The sequence below is a fragment of the Pleurodeles waltl genome, chromosome 8 (assembly GCF_031143425.1).
Source record: "Pleurodeles waltl isolate 20211129_DDA chromosome 8, aPleWal1.hap1.20221129, whole genome shotgun sequence".
NCBI classification, from domain to species: Eukaryota; Metazoa; Chordata; class Amphibia; order Caudata; family Salamandridae; genus Pleurodeles; species Pleurodeles waltl.
The window spans coordinates 497727633-497741415 of NC_090447.1; positions in this window are offsets into that span (position 1 = coordinate 497727633).

Sequence of the window (13783 nt, forward strand, 5' to 3'; positions counted from 1 at the left end):
CCCATTGCATTCTATAGGATTTCCTATTCTTTGCATTGTTCTATGACTATTTACTTGTCTAATTTTGGTGTTTAGTGTATATATTGTGTATAATGCTTACCTCCAGAAGGAGTATTGTCTCTAAGATATTTTTGGTACTGTGTCACCCAAAAAATACCTTTATTTTTTGTAACACTGAGTATTGTCTTTACTTGTGTATAAGTACTGTGTAACTATAAGCGCTATTGCATGAGCTTTGCATCTCTCCCAGTTCATCCTAAGCTGCTCTGCTATAGCAACCTCTATCAGCCTAGGCTGCTAGAACACTGCTACTTCACTAATAAGGGATAACTGGACTTGGAATAAGGTGTACGTACCCAAGGTACCCACTACAAACCAGGCCAGTCTCCAACACTTAGAATTATTGAGAGTAGCGCATTCGCTCTTATTTGTTTTTACTTTTTCCAATATCTCTGTTCAAATATTTGGTAACATGCTCAATTTATCGATGATTGATCCACTTTTGCAAAAATCTTACTGTTGGTCCATATTGAACTTTTGATCTGATGGCCAAATGGGCAGCAGATCCAATTTGCAATTAATATCAGCGATGTGAGTGGCCATAACATTCATTAGATCAATTTGTAAATCAGGTTTGTTGGACTGCATAATGAGAACTGTCGTTGAAGTATGAAGAGCGTTTAAAAGTGAGGTGTGTAGTCGAGGGAGGTCCCCCAACTCGCAACTAGTAAATTCAACTGGAAGGGGACTTTTGAAGAATGTTTTGCTATTTCTATTGATGGTAACTGGAGTGGTGTTGTTGGTGACTGGAGTGTCCAGGTTACTAAATTCCATTGCGCCTACATCTAGTTGTAGTTTGCTCATGTCACTAGAGACTTCTATGATCGTGTTGGAAACTCTTTCTTGTTGCAGTATGGCCGGACTTTGATTATCGTTTTCCAACAATAGTGGTGGGCTCAGGTGCTGTTCTTTTGGATTTGTTAGGTCAAAAGTTTTCACTTCCAGTGCCTCAACCAGGACTTTGTCATTTGTTATGGAGAGTGACTGCAACCAAGTATCATCCATTCTTCCAATAGATGCATCAAAGCTGATGTCCAATCTCTCTTTGGCCCCCTGGGTGTCAGGGTTTGACTATGGTATTGGGGTCGACTGTTGGCGAGTTCCAACAATCACATGGTCGTTGTATGTCTCCATCAAGTTACCACAAATAAATGGTGGCTCAATGTGACATGGGTTAACTGTTGTGTCCTGTTGGTGGTCACCTTGAGGAGTTTTACCCTCCGGAGCGTGAACCTGAGCTGTGATCAGGGTGCTGCACACCTGAGAGTTTTTATACGCTATTGCTTTGCTTGTGACCCCAGGATTGTTCTGTTGTTAACGGACTAAGCTTGCATTGTATCCTACAGTAGCTTGCTGGTTTGAAACTTCCTGGAGGGAGAAATCTGTCATCAAATGCTGAATCGAGGTTGTAGAGAAGTTGAGACTTCTTGATGTGTTTTTATTGTCTGAAGCATCATACCCCAACTGCGTTGTGCCCAGTATTTGCAGGACCAGTGGGGTTGGCAAGCCCTCAATGGTGTCAGGATTTGAGAAGAAAGCAGCCCTTGGATCTTTTAGGAATGCAAACTTTTTGGTAACTCCTGACTTCTTGAGTTAGACCTGAAGAGGAGTGGGAGGCAGTACCAATTGGTAAAGTCAGCTGCTTTGTGCACCCGGTGCAGTACATTTTCCTCTCCTTTGTGCTCTCCTTTGGGGTCTTTGAGTCCTTGATTTGCCCTCTGTGGGGACCCTGACTCGACCAGATCTCTTGGTAGCTCAGGGAATCGATCTCTTGTCTCCTGCTGGCAAATCATAATCTCCTTGTGCCTGATAAGTTGAACTTTCTGGAAGCGGAGGGCTGGCAGATCTTGAACTCTGGGGCAGTAGGTGAGCGAGGCACACAGGACACTCACAGGCCACACCCAGACCTAGCTGGGCTGCTACTGTGTGGACCTGGTGCACTCACTCTGTGACTGTTGGCTAAAAGAGCTGCGCTCACCTTAGTTGGTAGATTAATTGGAGGGGGCCTTGGCACAAAGCCTCCTGCTGGGTTGACAGAAGATGGGGAGATGAGGAAGATAAACGGGTGGGCACCTGCCCGGGATGAGGAAATGTAGAATAGGGCTGGACGGCACTGGGCAGGATGTGACCGAGAGTGAAGCCTTGGTAGGATGGGGTGGGTGGCACACGGCACAGGGGCTTAGTTCGAGACAGGTGTTGAGTAGCACGCGGAGGGTAGTGCGGATGCTGCTGATGGCCACTAGTTGCAAGGTGAACAGGGATGGATCTGAGGAGATCAGTAGTGGCAATCACGAGACAGGGCCGCTTGGTAGCGAGGCACAAGGATCAGGGACGTGACGTGGATGTGCAAGAGCGCAGTGCCACACAGCGATCTGGGGAGTGTGGCAGATATAGTAAGCCGGCACAACCTGCACCAGAAAGCACTCAGAGCACGCTCAAACCCACCACCTCTCGAACCCTGTACCCTGCGCCGCTCCACACAAGCACACCCCCTGCTGACCATCACCGACCTCCGTCGCCGTCGTCATCACCCTGCTCGCCTTAGCAGACCGCAACGCATTACTCACCCCTCCACAAGGCGCCACTGGGAGCAGACAATCAGCTAGCCACTGGCCCCCACTAACCCCCTAATCCCTCAACACCTCAACACCGCTCCTGACCCCTGCACCCCAATCTCTCCAAGAATCCCCCACTCCCCCCACTCTCCCCACTCACCACAACTGCAGCCGCCACTCTGCCTGCATCCTCCACAGCTTCCTTGACCTTCATTCAAGTGGTAATCACGAGGATGGGGCCACTACTTTTCCGACATTTCTTTTTCCCCACCAGGCGCGCTGATTTGCTCATGCGCTGCCTCAAGGTTGCGGGTTATGGGGGTTATGGGTTACGGATGGACTGGGTGCAGGGGGGTGAGCTCTCACCAAGCTCCTGTACTCCCGGCGCTCGTTCCTCTCGGGTGCCGCTCATCCTTGCCGCGCTCACAAAACCTGGCTCCTCCCCTTCCGACTCAGTTAGTGCCCCGACTAAACTTCCGACATTCCGATTGAGACCATGACAATGTTTTGTGGCAGTCGATGTACTGTATGCAGTATAACTGTAGGTTGAAATCATTTACCCTGAAACAGTCCCATGCAACCTTTGCCTTGCGTTGTATTAGTAGGGGCCCAAAAAGATTCTACCTAGTTCGCTTTCTCCATTCCCTCAGCCACCACTCGTGTTCCTGTGTAATGTCTGGTATACCATCAGGCTCGTTTAACCAAAGCCAGTCCTCTCCCAAGGATTCTGGAAGTGCGGCTCCTGCAGTGGTTCATGCAAGTAGGCCCCATAAGAAGAGTAAAAGGAGAAAGTGTAGGAAAGGTGGACAACTTTTAGCCAAAGTTTCAGTGAGCCATGGATTCTACTCTAGTAAGTAAGAAACTCCAGAATTTAAATTGGTAAAGTCCTACCTGACCCACATTAAGTCCTGACTAGTCAGGCAACTGTTAAGCCTGAGATGGCGTCTCCTCAGTTAACAGACAAGAGAGTGGAAAAGGGTGTTTGCTACAGGATGTGGTAGCCCCACTCTAAAACAGCAGACAGGACCCCTGAACCCAAAGAAGCCTGTATGTTAGTGCCTTAACCTGTCAGTGAAGAGCTAAAGTTGTGGTTCTGGGCACTGACAGGTGTCAGTGGCCTCCGCTGAGTGTTAGCCTTTATGGCTGCACTGCCTTTGGCACTGTGGTCTGACCCTATGTCAAATAGCAATCTAGGCCTGCGGACCCTCTTAGTCATGGTGGGGTTACTCAAGTTGTGGGTGGCCTCGTTGGTAAGCAGAGGTTGCCTGGCTAAGATAGGATTAGAAGAGGTGGACGACTCTCATCACAAAGAAGAGAGAATTGACAAGGAAACTAAAAGAGCAGACAAAGACCATTATGAATGGGGTCCTCACACTTCCTAAAGCAAATGACCTTAACAGGAGGATGTCAGGCAGAGTAGACCCTGCAACCATCCAGCCTGCTTCCTTACTTTTCCTCGCCTGACTAGATAAACTCTTGTAGGTTGTGGCTGAGTCTCCTGGCCTGTTGGCTAGGGAGGGGGGTGTTATGTTGGAAGCTTGGTTCTGGTTGCTATACTGCCCCCACACTTTTTGCCTGATATTTGATGCACCTTTGTCTGAAGTGCACTAGGTTCCTGTTAATTAGATCCCCTGCACCAGTGTTCCTTCCCCAAAACAAGATACCTATTCAATTGCTCCTCAAGTGGCCAGGTCCTCTAGCACCTCTGGTACCTAGGGCCTAGGTACTGAACAGGGTCCCTAAGAGCTGCAGCACAGTTGTGCCACTGAAAGGATGCAGCATCATCTGCATACTGACAGCCACTGCAGGCTGCATGACAAAGGTGCCCAAAAAAGTGAAAACATGACATGGCATACAGCCTGTGTGCCATGCCCACTAAACACTACACCATGTAAATTTCGTAGGTCACCCCTACAGCAGGCCTTACAGCCCTAAGGTAGGGTGCATTATATTACATGTGTGGGAATATCTGTAAGAGCAGATATGCCCCTGCTATTTCTTTGTCGGTTCTTAGACATAGTAAGTAAACAGGGAAGTAATTTTAAGTATATGTGCTGGACACTGGTCAAAATGAGTTCCCCAGCTACATGATGGCTTCACTGAAATGAAGAATGTTTTGGATCAAACATCTCATATTAATAAACCTTCACTGATGCCAGTGCTAGATTTATTAATACATGCACCCAGAAGCCACCTTAGAGGTGCCCCCTGAGAACCTACCACTTGGTCCATTTAATAATATAGCCCAAAGTATGACTCCATAGAGACCAGTAGACAGAATGAGGTATTCCAGATAGTATGTCCTGCAGACATTAAAAGAGGGCACTACAAACACTGGTACCCAGTGTGATTCATGTGGAAGTTGAAAGAAGGAAGCAATTTAGTTTGCTTTGAAAATTAGGTTGGTGGTATGTTAATTATGTGATTAACATTTTGCTAAAGCCCTTCTTAGTTGTCAAGATAAAAAAAAATTCAATAAGCTGCAACAGTTTTGTTTGTAGTAACAGTTACTTACATTTTACTATTGTTGGGGAGAAAGATGGTAATTTAACTTGTCCCTGACCTCGTCAGGCAAGGCACCGGGGCCTAACGGTGTCACTTAAGCCATTTTAAAGAATAATCAGGACTTGTACTCTCCCACTGCAACTGAGGTTCTAAATGCTGCCAGCAACTCAATTATTCCATTCACTTGGTCACATTCCATTATTGTACCAATATTGTAAGGAAAGGAAGAAGGGGGAGCTCCATTGCTGCCATATTTCTTTGAATTATTCCATCAGTAAGGTAGCCAGTAGAGTGATCTTAAATAGGATTCAAATAAAGGCCCAAGGAAATGCATTCTCATTCTCACTGAAACTCAGTTCATTTTTAGAGCTGTTCTTGGGTCTGTCAAGTAATGGCTTAACATACATCTGGGGCATATTTATGAGCCCCTTGTGCTGCCGTTGCATCACTTTTTTTGACACAACGGCGGCACAAACCTTGCTCTCATAACTATGTGTGGCTTTGAATGGCTTCATATGCGTTGAGTAAGGAAAGGCAGTGCAAATTTCTGCGTTGCCTTACTATGCACAGTCTCCCAGGATTGTTTTGTGCAGGAAGATGCTCCTTCCTGCACAAAAAAACAATCCTGCATGCAATGCAGGCACCCTTGCACCATAGTGCAAGGTTGCCTGCATTGGTTTTAGGCTGCCAAAATGGCCCCAGTGTAGTGGTAAAGGACAGGAATGTGCTGTATGTCATAAATACAGTGCATTCCAGCCCTTTCCCTTTGATGCAGAGCAGTGCAGCAAGTTGAGTTGCAGCACTGCACTGCTTCAAAAACCCATACATTTTGGCCCTGTTATTTATCAAATCAGGTCTCGTCTTAGGAGGCTTTTTACATCTAGATTTGATGGCTCAGCTTAAATTTTGACGGGATAAACAGGTAAAATATTTAGACCATGGCCTTGATTTCGTTCTTGGCGGAATCGGTCCTGCCGTTGATTTTCCATCGGATTTCCCACTCACCAGTTTGCCAGGCCGCACACTCTATATAGATGTGGGCAGATCCATAGAGTCCATCAACGAATTGCCGTCACCGTCAGGAATGTATACCCAAGTTGATGGTGCAATAGGCAAAAACAACTGGCTAAGGGACACCAGCCAGTTTTACTGGTGGGTCAATCATGGTGTGCCTTCCCATGGTGTAACTGTGGCGGCCAAACCTTCACGCCTGAGTTGGCAGATTGGGATGTATATAAGCAAGAAATATACCATTTTGGGGTTTTCCTATTTCCTGCCACCATGAATCCAATTGTACAAGCCCTACCTTTGCTGCTGCTACTGGACCAAGATGAAAATCAACCGTATAGTCACCGGAACAAAAGGCAAGTCACTGTATTCCCTGTGATCATCTGAATTGTTGGTGTGCATTAGCATTAGACTCATGCATGTTTAAAAAAGACTTGCAAGCAATAGTACAATGGTATGCAAAGCATATGTGTATAATGTGGTAGTTAGAAAAACTCATCAGTCTGGTATTAATTGCCTTAATACCAATGGACACCTGCATAAAAGGTTACATAAATCCCAATTCGAAATGTGTCAATTCAGGTGTGCATAATCATTTTCCATAAATTACCATATCAGATACATAAACAGTGCACATCATTGGAACTACATAAATCTAACATAATGTGACAATTGCACTACAAAATCCTACAAGTGGGTTAACACAGAATATACAGTCAATGCCACCTCTAAACTTCAAACATGTCAGAGATGTATTAAGGTCACATTTACCCTTTGTTTGTGCCATTTCTGTTAAACATTAGATGCCATTTACTTCTAAAGTGTAATTTTCCCTGTGTAATGCATATATTCACATGATTAACCTATAATTTTAAAATGAACAGTCAGACATTCTCCAGTCACAAAAATAGAATATTTTATTACTTTAGTGTAAGTGTCCAGTAGTATGAAGAATGCTTGCACCAAAATTAACATGTCCATCACAAATGTACAACACTAATGTATGCACTATATAAATATGTCAAAAATAAAACCGGTGCTTGTCATGATCTGAAATGTGAGTAAGTGCATGCCACACACACTAGCAAAAATATTATCATTAGCAAACAATTACTAAAAAATAAACATTAATGTCAGGACAAAGATTTTTTTAAAAAGATTGTTTATTCAAAAATGAGACAATTCTCTCATATATTCAGTTTGAGAAATAAAATTCTCAAAAATGGTCCATATAGTGCACTTAGTGAGTCTTGGGCTGCAAGCCCAGAATGTGCCACTTAATGTAACAGGAAAGTACATCCTCCTCTGGAGGGCACATCTATTGAGCACAAAGCAAGCACATCAGTGATTTGACTTGGGGAGGGTTTGGGTTTTGGAAGAGTTGCCTTGGTTTTGGGAGCGGTTGGTTCAGGTTAGGGACGGCAGGGCCCGGTTATGGGAGGGGTGGGCTTGGGTTTGGAAGGGGAGGGTTTGGGTGTGGGAGGGGTGGCTAAGGGTGGGGGAGGGCAGGTTTTTGTTTCGGAGGGGTAGTTTTGGATGTGGAGGGGGTCAAAATGAGGGCAAGTAAAAGGTCTTCTTTAGGGAAATGGGTAGGGCGGTTGGCATGGAGTTGGATTTGGGAGCTAGAGGGAGTGGCAGTGGGTGATGTGTATGTGGTGTACGTTTGGGTGTGTGTTTTTTCTGGGGTGTGTGTTGTTCATGTGAGTGTGGGCTTTTGTGTCCAGTGGGTGTTGTATCTAATGTATGTGTGTCTCTGGATGGGTGTGCTGCTGAGGTGCTGGGTGAGGTTATGGTAGTAGCTAATGTGGTGGTGCATGTGGGTGTGGTGGTAGCTGTGCATGTGGGTATGGAGTCTGTTAGTGTGGTGCCTGTGGAAGTGCTGTTGGTGACTGTGCTGTGGGTGTGGTGGTGAGTGTGGTTTATGCAGGTGTGCTGGTGATGCATGTGAGTGTGGTGGTGTGTGTGGTATCTGCAGGTGCACTGGTGGTGGTGGTACATCTGGGTATAGTGGTGGGTGTGGTGTCTGTGGTTGTGCTGCTGGTGGTGGTAGCTGTGCATGTGGGTGTGGTGTTTGGTGTCATATCTGTATTCTGTGTGTGTGCTTGTGTTTATGTGTGAATGTGCTGCTTGTGTGTGTTGGAGTGAGTGTGTGCAAAGGAGTGAGTGTTTGTTGCACAGGGCTGGGAATAACAAATTGGGATGGGGAATTGGGATGGGGAAGGGACAGGTGTTGGGGCATGAGATTGGGATGATTAGGAGGCTGTGGTCAGCAAGGAGGTTGGACCCTGGAATGATCTCTGTAGGCCAGACATAGCACTGTGAATGCTTTCCAGATAAGCTAGCATTTGTTGTATATGGCCTCTAAGCACCTAGATGGCATTCAGTAGAGCAGCCTGGCCTACAGAGATGTCTCCTAGGAGGTCAATAGTCTCCTCACTCAGAGTAGCCGAGGGGACGGGGTTGAGGGAAGGTGCCTACAGCAAAGGATACACCGCCGCATTTAGGGGGTGGGTTTTGCCGACTAGGGGGAAGCAAGAGAGAGGGCAGAGGTAATTCTCTGGGTGGTAGATAGGGATACAGGGGGTAAAGTTGCAACACGGTCCACCATCACTACTGACTGGTCTTCTCTTGAGGCCTCTGGAGAAGGTATACTGGAGGGTCTGGCTTTTATGCCAATCTCTCACCCTCTGTGCTACTGTGTTCCTAAGTGTCTGTGGTTTCAACATCTGAACCACAGTGGCCAGATGCTTCCCTGCCTATGTGACCAATCTCCTCTTCGCCTGATCCAGATGATGCTGTAATTACATGTACAACAGTGTCAATGTATCTGTGTAAATAGAACTGACCATGAAGGTTGATCAAAACACATTTTTCAAGTTTTCAGATTTCACCTGTTTCAAGGCATCAAAACTTTGGTTCTTTATTATCATCATCTCATACATATAGGGAACATTTTCAGAAACCATTTGGTCACACTTTTGTTATTCCTCATGATAGCTCCCATATCATATATGACCTTGACTCTCATATCTATTGGACGTTCTCGGCAGGAACTGTTTAACACCTCTGAATGGGTGGGCTCTGTTGTTTAGAATAGTGAATGTATGTCCCAAAAAAGGATATAAAACAAAAATGTATTTACACACTGTGTTTGCAAGGCTACAGATTACACATTGATGCATTTATACATTTACAAAATGAGTAATGATTTGGGCCTGATGATGAGTTTTCCAAATGGGATACTCCAACATATGGGATGAAATCTTCCACCTTCAAAAGTGCCTTTAAGTATCCTATTTTTTACCATTATTGATATATCATCTCAACATTACAAAGGACATCATATCTGGTTTACGGTATGTGGTACTCTGTCACCAATGTGTACACATTCCTGTCTGTGTTGTACCAAAAATTGTATGCCTATCATAATTATTCACCACTAAATAGACTGTCTTGCTTGCACATTTGTGAAGGAGTAAGACATCATGCAAATTGTCACTTTTAATGTGAAAGAAATACTAATTTTATTTTAACATCTGGGTTATGTTTGGAATTTAAAATGTAGCCATTTAACCTGATGTCACTAGTCATTTTGGCTCACATGCTCACTCTTGTTTGTCTAAAAAAACAACTTACCACTGTGACGTTTGGAGCATCCACTGTATCACAACAGCATGTTATGCTATGTCTCCTGTAATAGGACTAACATAACATAACATCATTCACAAAAGTGAAGGAGCATCATAAATCACACAATCAGGACCAGTGGCCTTTCCACTGTCCCTTATACCATAAAAGTACCTGATGTATATTTGTTGTTTAGGTAGGCATGTGTCTGCTCAAACCAGTCCTTTGGTAATGAACATACTTCAAGTGGTATTTTTTACCAAAATATAATGTACAAAACAAGTCATCATACACAAAGGACAAAACGTATACATTCAAGGTCTCTTCTTCTGTGTCGGCCATAGGTCAATCTTAATGTTGATGGCAAAGTCAGTTGCTTTAACAAAAATAAGCTATTTAACATGTTGAACACACATTAGAACCTAACCCCTTCATGCAGCTCTTGGGCTTGCAATTACCCATCAGGGTCTTGATAGGCCACTGCAAGTATGTTGGCCAATAGGGGGGTCAGGGAGTGGCACGTGCACTTTCCACATTGGGTGGATAGGTAGAGCTAGACTTCTGATGTCTTTCTGGTCCAGCATTCTATCTACTCCCACACTTTCAGCAGGGGACGCTGGGCTGAAGATAAACCCCCGGGTCCACACCTTCTTGTTGTTGGCCAGCGTTGGCCTATATGGATAAGAAAAAACAAGGACAAAAGAGTTTTGTGAGGTTTTGTTTGTCTGTATTATTGTGACACAATTTTATTACACCTCTCACAAGCTTTTATAACATGTCAGTGCAGATTATTAAGCAATATACAAACTTTCCTAGAAAACACACTCATGTTCCTAATCCAGGCCGCAAACTTCATCTGGGCCAGGGGGACTGAAACCTTTCCTGTAGTGAGGGCCACTCCTGAACAGTACAAATCATTGTGAGCTATTAAAGGCTAAACAACTTGTGCAGTATTAGCACTCTCCCCCATGCACAGCTACATTGGATTAATGCAAATATTTTTAGAAGCTGATACAATGGTTTGAAACACACACAGTGACTAAGGAAAGAATGAAAGAGCCTTCATCTGGGTCAGTGAGAACATGGTTTTGGGTCATGTATAAGTAAGTATGTGTAGTAATGGGACATACTTGTATGGATGATTTAAATCCTGTGTCATTTATGCTTGCAGCACAGGATATACCTCTCTCCAAATGTGGCACCATTATCCTGCTAAAACATATAGACACTCATCTTTCCGTAAATGGGCTTTAGTTTAAATATAAACAAAAACATCAGACAACTCCATTACTTGAATTTTTTTTCTTGCACTTTACATTTCTCTCATTTCGACATTTGTCTGCCTTTTTTTTTACTCATACTACTGGTACAGTGTCTACTGGACACTGGAAAAAAAGGACATGCAGTTTGTAAAATGAAATCTGGATTTGTGACTAAAATGAACTGAAAAATCAGCTTATTCATTCAGATTACTTTTCATTTCAATTTATAGACTTTTCAAACATTGTCAAACATCATTATGCCCCTGCTAAAATGTTCAGTTTGCAATACTCCAATCACAACACTTCACTCATAAACACAACGGGACAAATTAGCCTGTGTCTGAAGGTGAAACAAGTTACTTAAAAAAACATTTCCCATTCAATCATGTACCTGTTCCTCTGGGTTCCCACTGAGCTGGCTTTAGAGGTACAGGAACTCCTGGGTGAAGAGTTCCAATTCCTCAGGGGAGAAGTTAGTGGCCCTGTAACCTATTTAGCCCAGCATTCTGAGTCCCAGAGGCTGGTAACAGAAGCAAAAATGGCGGAATTGTTGTTGGCTGCAGTGTTAGGAGGCTAGTGTGCTTTTATCAAGATGCTGCATACGAGTACACAGCATACAAGATCCGTGTCAGACACAAAAACAGACATTGACTTTCGTGTATGGCCATCATGCACACCTGCTTGTGTCTGTGTTTGTCATGGAGTGTTACATCTCCTACGCAGTCAGCTTTCGCAGATGGCCAGTGGAGTGCCAATGTCCTGACGGTAATGTCAAGCGGATGCCATTTTGGGACATGAACCAGTGTGTTTTTTAACATTAAGGCCCTCATTACAACCCTGTCGGTCGGTGTTAAAGCAGCGGTAACACTGCCAACAGGCTGGCGGTAAAAAAAATGGAATCATGACCACGGCGGAAACAGCCAACACATACAGCCACTTTAACACTCCGATCGCCACGGCAGTAGCAGCAAATACCGCGGCAGTAACCGCCAACAGCTAGGCAGAAGACAAGGCTCTACCTACTGTATTACAAGAGGCCTTTACACCACCTTTTTCGGGGCAGTACTAAGGCCATCAAAAGCACAGCGGAAACAGTGTTATGAAGGGAAACAACTCACCTCTCAAGGAAGAATCAGGATGCCATGGAGCACCACCATGCTGGTGTATCTGCTCATACACCAGGAGCACCAACGCCGGTGATGACGACCATTGTGAGTACTGCACCTAGCACACAGGGGAGAGGGGGAGGAAAAAGAGAGTGACACACACACGCAACACCCCCACCCTCACCCCAAACACCATACACACAAACACATGCCACAACATTACATATACACCCCGTAACCCTCAGGAATAATGCAAGGACAAAAGGAATGGAGTCAAATTAGTGTAATTTTTTTAATAGTTAGAAAAACGTTCAGAAATCACAAACAGTATGTAAAATATATACAATATATACAAAAGGCAGGACAATGTCCAGTCAAAATGTCTGTGGCCCACTGGGCCAAAACACATAGGCCAAGCCCACACTTGACTCCTGCCTCAATACGGAGAGAAGACTGCAGGGGCATCAGGTCGAAAACACACAGGCACCTCAGGGGCGCGAGGAAGGGGGGGACCTCAGCCGGAAGATGGTACAACGCCACTTCTCCTGGAGGGGGCTCCATGCCCACTGCTTGGTCCTGGGTTGTACAAAGCCACAGTCTCTCAAGTGGGTGGCTTGCCCACTGCTTGGTCCTGGGGAGTGCAAGGCCACAGTCTCTCTAGTGGGTGGTTTGCCCACTGCTTGGTCCTGGGGAGTGCAAAGCCACAGTCTCTCAAGTGGGTGGTTTGCCCACTGCTTGGTCCTCGGGAGTGCAAATCCACAATCTCTCAAGTGGATGTCTTCCTCCACTTGTTCTGGAGGGGGATTTGTGCCCAGTGTGCTACATCATGCCAAGGATAGGGTGAGTGGATGGCTCCTTCCAGTGATTCTGGAGGGGGCTTTGTGCCCAGTGATGCAGCACATGGGGAGTGCAAGGTCACAGTAACTCACCTGGGTGTCAGACCGACACGATGTTCTGTGGCCAGGATGCATGACACACTATGGAGGCAGGTCTACAGTCCATCCACTGGCGGGACAGCTGTACAGTGGTTGCAGTGCCGGTGCAGGTGTCAGTGCTGCCAGCGGTGGGGGGAGGCTCCAGCCCTTTCCCTGAAGCCTCGGATGGCTGCCCACTGGGACTGCTGCTGCTGGCAGTGGTGCTGCCTGCGGCGGTGCAGGTGGCGGTGCTGGTGACGGTGCTATCTGGGGTGCAGGTGTCGGTGCTGCCATTGGTGGGAGGCAGCTCCAGCCCTTCCCCTGCAGCCTCGGATGGCTGCCCAGTGGGGCTCCTGCTGCTGGCAGTGGTGCTGCTGGCGGTGCAGGTGGCTGGCCGCGGTGCAGGTGGTGGTGCTTGCGGCAGTGCTGGTGGCGGTGCTGGCCACGGTGCAGGTGGTGATGCTTGCGGCGGTGCTGGTGGCAGTGCTGGCAGTGGTGCAGGTGTTGGTGTTGCCAGTGGTGTGGGGTGGCTCCAGCCTTTCCCCTGCAGCCTCGGACGGCTGAAGTGCCATGGCTGGTGTTCTGTGCCCCTTCCTCCCCTTGGCAGATGATGGTGCCTCCTTGCTTCTGCCAGCTGGTGTCTTTGCCTTGGCCTTGCTGGCTGGTTGTGCCTCCTTCTCCTCGCTGGAATCTGTCCCCTTTTTGCCCTTGCCAGGTGGTGGAACCTTCTTGACCTTGGCAGGTGT